The following is a 6,016-nucleotide window of genomic DNA, read 5'->3' as shown; positions in this document are numbered from 1 at the left end:
TTTTGCCAAATATCTCTAACATTACTTATGCTTCAAGGAGAGAACAATCATTAAATGAACTATTTTCTGTAAAATCTTGTACAATTATTACATAGTATGGAATATATTTTGCATTTACATATTTTATCCACTTTGATAGATAATATCTATATAAAAATCAGCAGCGTAAAGTCGTTATTGTATTGTAGTAAAATTGAAATATTAGGTGGTCCGAAAAATTTGTTTCGTTTTATAAGCAAATAATAGATGCACACCATCTTTCGTTTTATATTATTTTATCGAATTACGTACGATTCAGATTGTTTTATCACGATAAGAATCACAACGTTTGTGACATTAGGTTTTATGTTTGTATAAAGATGCGTTGTTGTAAAAGACGTGACTGTAAAGCAAAGACACTTTTCGGACAACCATATGTAATCGACGCAGAAACATTTGCGCAGCGTACAAGATTCGCTTAGAATCCAGAAGTGTAGACAATGAACAAGCAGTACGAATCTGTCGTTATTAGGGACGGTATTGTTCAACAGTCTTTCATATTCGAAACGCGGGAGTGTGGACGTGCTACAGAATAGTTACCTATTTAAACGTTACAATTTTTGTGTTTAGCAAGTGTTTGTGCAATTGGTAAGATGTGCTAGTTGCTAGATAAAATATAAAATCTGGTTATTCGAAAGTTGTCTTGCAATTTTCTATAAAAAGGATTTATTCAGGGTAAATACTTTATTAAATTTTATGAATTAAAAACTTTCTGTGGATTATTTTAGTCTAATAACTTTGTTCTGTCCCTAGTCCTATTCCACATGTGGAAGTAAGTCGTAGAAACCAATACAGTTTTCTTATTTATTTTTCTTTTTTCTTATTTTTATTATATTTTTCGTCTCTAATGTACTACTTGCATTTATACATTTATATTAACGTAAGAGTGATGATATACATAATTATGTTTTAGTTTTAATTAAACGTATTGATTATATTTTTTTATATAAAAGTTGTCTTTCTTCCTATTTTATTTTCTTCCGATAAAAAATGTTTTCATCAAAGATAATTCTTATTGAGAACCAAGAATAAAGTCGGTCATCGATAATGGTTACTAATTACAGAACTTAACGTATAATTATTTCTATAATTGAATATTATGTTCTTATAAAATAATTATGTTTTTGTTGATATTAATTATTCTTCGAATCTCGTATTGTATTTATCTGATAGATAGTCATTTTTTACGAAATTTGTTTAAGAATCCTTCCCTGATGCACTTCGTGATACACAAAGAAGCTTATTCCAATAACACAATTCTTCATAAATTCTTTCCCATGCCGTTATGGTAAGTTTTTTCTCTACTTCTTTCTGATTATCTACTATTACTGTATTATTTGCTATAATGGCTGCATTTTAATCGCAAAATGCATTGCTTCATTTAAGAAACGCGATACAGTATATTCATTCGTTATCTTTTCTATTTATTAACCAAAAATTATGAATAAGAAAATACAAAACTCAGTTCTCAGATTCTGTTGCAAGTCATTACAATTAGATATGGACTTAAATCGTCTAAAACTTTCAATTTTTATATGTATTTTATATGTAGATATTTTATTACACATAGAAATTTATTATACATAGAAAGCTAACCTCAATATTTAACCAATGGCGAAACAATAAGCGGTAGAATATCTCACGTGATATTAACAAATTGTTTGATTCGAAAGAAGATATCACATACGGTGCAAATTACTTTTTTGTAGATCCAGTAGTAGGGTCCCATTTCAACTTCATTTTTGTAAATGGAACCATATATTTTTTAATACATTCATCGATCTATCTTTGTATTTCTTATGAAAAGATTAAAAGGAACTGTTAGTTCACCAGGTATCTTAATTTAAATTCGTCGTATGAAAGCCAGGTAAGGACGCGAAACGGTACTCTTGTGTTTACGTTCTTCTTGTCTTTTGTATGTTTCAGCATAAACACAATACCGCTTCGTGTCCTATGCTTATCTATCATACAACAAATTAAACATAGGATATAATCTAAACTAACAGTTTTTCGACATAAATAGGTTAATACTTTTGTATATGATATGAAACGTTACGACATCGGTTACACTACTGTTGCTTACAAAGCACGAGTTTTGACTGATTGATAAATAAAGAAAAAAAAAAAAAAAGAATAATAACAAGAAAGAACCGATTCGGAAGGACGAGCCTTTCGTTTACCTCCGAATCTCTCATCAAACAGGTCATATTGTAGGATGTGAGCATACTTTCCGCGGTGAACGTATGTATATATTGTTTATATATATTGTTCTGATATAGTTATTAACTATGCTTATTGTTATGTAAATTTATATTGTAGTATAAGAATGCCACCGAAAAATCCGCCTGTTTTAAACCCTTTCCTTTAATGTGTGTAATTAGCTTTTTGTAGATATGAACGCACAAAAGATATATGGATGCCATTATTTCGTTTAACGAAATCATCGAATAACACAAACAATTCTTATTTACATTATTTCCCGAGATACGAAGCCGCAGTTCTGTTCTTAATGGGAACTACGTCGATTGACTGAAATGAAACAGAAAGGAAATGAAAATTCAATTCATTACCTATAAAATATGTTAATTATTTTTCGACATAATTGCCATTTGCATCAATCCATACTTGGCAACTTGTGACAAGTTTCTTCATTCCGCCAGCGAAGAATTCTGCTGGATGCTTCTAGTAAACTTTTGATAAATAACTTCACTGCTCTGTTAACTTCATTTTCACACTTGAAATGAGTTCCCCATCTCTTAATTTTCCGTTTGTAATTTGTATAAAATGAAACTAAATCGTCACCGCGATGTGTGTATTATCGTCTGCTTATACTTTAACTCGCATCTCCTGCGGCAACGTTTGCACACTGCTTGAACGGACAGCACATCAAAATCAGCTTCGCGCTTAATGTTTTAAATGCCTTTGCATCGATATGATTCACGTATTTCACGCTATGTAATCTTTCTGAAAGCAAAAACATTTCAGTCACGGCGTCTACCCTTAATTTTCCTGCACGTTTTTCCTGTCACGTAAACTTAAGGGTTGGTTGATGAAACAAGAAGGTTGAGTTGTAACACAATTACTGTTTTTATCTTCTAACCAACTTTATTTACTAACATAGGTTGACAATAATTGGAGAGATGTTCACTGTTCGTGGGTTTTGTCTATTTCTCCCCAGGTGTCCTTGTCTCATTACGGAGGAAAGCTTTTTAGTTAACAATGCGGATTCGCTGTTCGCACCTTCCATTAGGAAAAATGAGGGTAACGATCCACGATGCCATTTGGTTATAGGCTACGTTAATAAACGTGGCTAGTAGGTAATATTGTTTATGGGAAAACCCAGCTTTTTCGTTAGTCAAGTATTGGGTTTTTCCCATTAAGTAACTACCTGCTTTCCCCGTAATTAGTAAGGACGTATAACAACCTAAGGATGTTTTAAGGACCACCCATAAACAGATAACACTTACAGAAATAATAAACTTAAAAAGTTTAAGTTTATGGTGGGTCTCTCGGGTAATTGAGGGTATGCGGTGAAACCTGCACACATCCGGCCTCTGATATGAATTAACGTTACACTTCCGCGGTTGACAGGATTTACACTTCCGTGGTTGACAGGACATTCATAAGCATCTGTTTCCTTCCATTTTTTATGGTCTGGAGTTTCCTCCCTTTCCTTCCAATAATACAGTGAGCGTCAGAAAGCAGATTTTACAATTGGATCGAGTATTTCATTCCTGTATTTCCCAATAAACATATCGAGTCCCAGTAATGAAGGAAAATCCCTCTTTTTCCGAGAATCATCATCACAGACAGTCGAATGCAACGGCTCATTCCTATTGCGGTGTTTTCCTCGATTTTCGATGTGAGAGAAAAGGATTGCCAGTTTTGAATATGAAAATAGAAGCAATGTGCTACACTTTCCAAAACTAAATGCTAGAACTATATATTTTAGTTGAAATACGATCTCAAATGTTAGGAAATAACGTAGTATATTACTGACAAAAAAATTAAGCGCTACAGGAATCTCTCGAAACGAATTTCTTTGTGTTTGCTTTTACTTTTTTAGCGATATATCTATTTCAAATTCCGATTGCCGTTCATAGGTTAGAGTACCTTCATTTGATTTTTTGATTTTCTTGACATTTGGTATCAGTTACTGATATTTTCATCGGTTGAATGGGCGAACAGCAGGCTATTCTTCCATTTGCACGATGGTTTCTTCTTGGTTGAATTGACTTTTGTGTTCTGGATCTTGAACTAAGATTCAGCTCCTGTTGTTCTGAGAACGTGTGTTTTGCTGCTCTTTTTGGTTGTTTATGCCTGAGTCACATATGAATTTTCACGTTGACCGTTTTACCAATTCGACTCGGCACTCTGTCTGTATCTTATACATATTACCTATTTTTTCACAAGGAGGGGAAAATGCTATTACGCATACCCAGTGACCCGTGTCACGCGGTTGTAGAAAATGATTAGTAGTGTGTTTTAAGTGACGAGATATCTTGATATTGAAAATCGTCAAATATATTTTAAAATAATAGATACAGAGAATGTTCGCTAAGACGCTCGATACTATCTGATTCGCTAAGACTATGTATCGATCGTTATTAAGATCACTCGAGAGTGAGACTGAAAAACTGGTCACGTTATGATCGCGTTTATTTTGTAAAGGACAGGTATATAGGATGTTTAACCGTGATATTTATTGGAGGTTATCGTTTGTTGTCGTAACCGTCGAATATATTTAAAAATAATAAATTAATATACAGCCTATAATTGCTGAATCGTTAGTACAGAGTATAAATCGCAAAATAAAATCACGGATAAATACTCGATAAATGCTCGTCGATAACACGTAGATAGCACGTCGAAATAGAAAGATACATAACTCTTTTCGGTTGCGTCGGTTTATTTATACTGGTCCGGAGGGAAGTCGGAAGATTCAAATTCGTCTTTGTTCAACGGTTATGCGTAGCGGCGACATTGTTTTGCCCAGAGTCTATTTGTTCTTACATTACTGATGTTCTAACGATGTTGATACTCCGAGGCAAAACAACAACATGATTTGAATTGTCCTCTACTCATGTGCCGCTACATATTTATATACAATTGAGTATCCGAACTTGAAGCTTTGTGGAAATATGACTTTTCTTAATTTTGAAAAGTGTGCAAAAATCAAGCCTCAAATGTTTATTAGTTCTCGCAAAAGTTATCTAGCAAATAAAACGGCGTTTTATTTGATCCTGATTTCTACAATTTTTGCACCTTGCACGGCAACTGATAGCAACTCAGTTCTATTCTTTCTATTGGTTCTCTATACAAGAGTTGCATTATTATGTGCAAGTCCAATAGATTTTTGATTTCAAACTATTAAAAAATGGCTCCATAAGCTAATAATAGAGAAGAAACATCCGCAATTTTACTCTCTTTGAAGTCTCACGCGGATCATAGTAAAGTTTGTATTGTTCTACGAATTTCACGCTTCTGTGTCTTTATCTTTTCTAAACCTCAGAATCCATCTATTAAGAAATCATTTTAGTGAACTATTCCAAATACTCTTAAGTAGATGTAAGAATTCGAAAAGAAAATGAACTTTAAGGCCATTGGTCATAAAAGAAGTTTTCTGACGCGTAAGATACCGTCGGGTGTCATCCAAATATCGAGCCTGCTTCCGGTAAATACCATATATAGATGCCGTAGTATTGGTTTTGTGGGTTGTCCATCACGTAGATTTTCAAATCTTCTCTCATGTTCGTCTGAATCTGAAGTGAATTTCTTTTTCTGGTAGCTGCGTGAGTTTTGTTTTGAGTGGATCGTTCGACTGAAATTGTTCAAACTAAGAGTCGGTGGTCGGTGAGGCAAGTAGAGCTCTTGAAAGGTACAGTTGGAAATAGCAGAGCATATCCGCAGATATTCTTGTTCAGTTCCTGAATAGTTGCGTCTTCAGCTATTAGTAGTTAGAAGTAGTTAATGATAA

The 6,016-nt window shown here is 33.6% G+C and overlaps 2 long non-coding RNA genes across 4 annotated transcripts; one reads left to right on the top strand and one right to left on the bottom strand.

Annotated features, from left to right (window-relative positions):
• Nucleotides 1-472: 472 nt before the first annotated feature.
• Nucleotides 473-2,906, top strand: LOC105681642. Of its 3 annotated transcripts, XR_004462789.1 has the most exons (4): nt 473-627; nt 1,242-1,327; nt 1,966-2,280; nt 2,431-2,906. It is a non-coding gene; the product is annotated as an uncharacterized LOC105681642 (long non-coding RNA). The 3 variants fall into 3 exon arrangements; XR_004462790.1 differs by lacking the exons at nt 1,966-2,280; nt 2,431-2,906 and adding an exon at nt 1,749-1,928; XR_002947782.2 differs by lacking the exons at nt 1,966-2,280; nt 2,431-2,906 and adding an exon at nt 1,610-1,620.
• Nucleotides 2,907-3,004: 98 nt separating this feature from the next.
• On the bottom strand, nt 3,005-3,813 carry LOC105681643. The gene is made up of 2 exons (XR_001102723.3): nt 3,640-3,813; nt 3,005-3,061 (listed from the first exon to the last, which is right to left on the bottom strand). It is a non-coding gene; the product is annotated as an uncharacterized LOC105681643 (long non-coding RNA).
• Nucleotides 3,814-6,016: the final 2,203 nt, after the last annotated feature.

The sequence above is a fragment of the Bombus impatiens genome, unplaced genomic scaffold, assembly GCF_000188095.3.
Source record: "Bombus impatiens unplaced genomic scaffold, BIMP_2.2 scf_1471, whole genome shotgun sequence".
NCBI classification, from domain to species: domain Eukaryota; kingdom Metazoa; phylum Arthropoda; class Insecta; order Hymenoptera; family Apidae; genus Bombus; species Bombus impatiens.
Note: the sequence above shows the minus strand (reverse complement) of the source record. Positions and strands in the feature narration are given on the sequence as shown.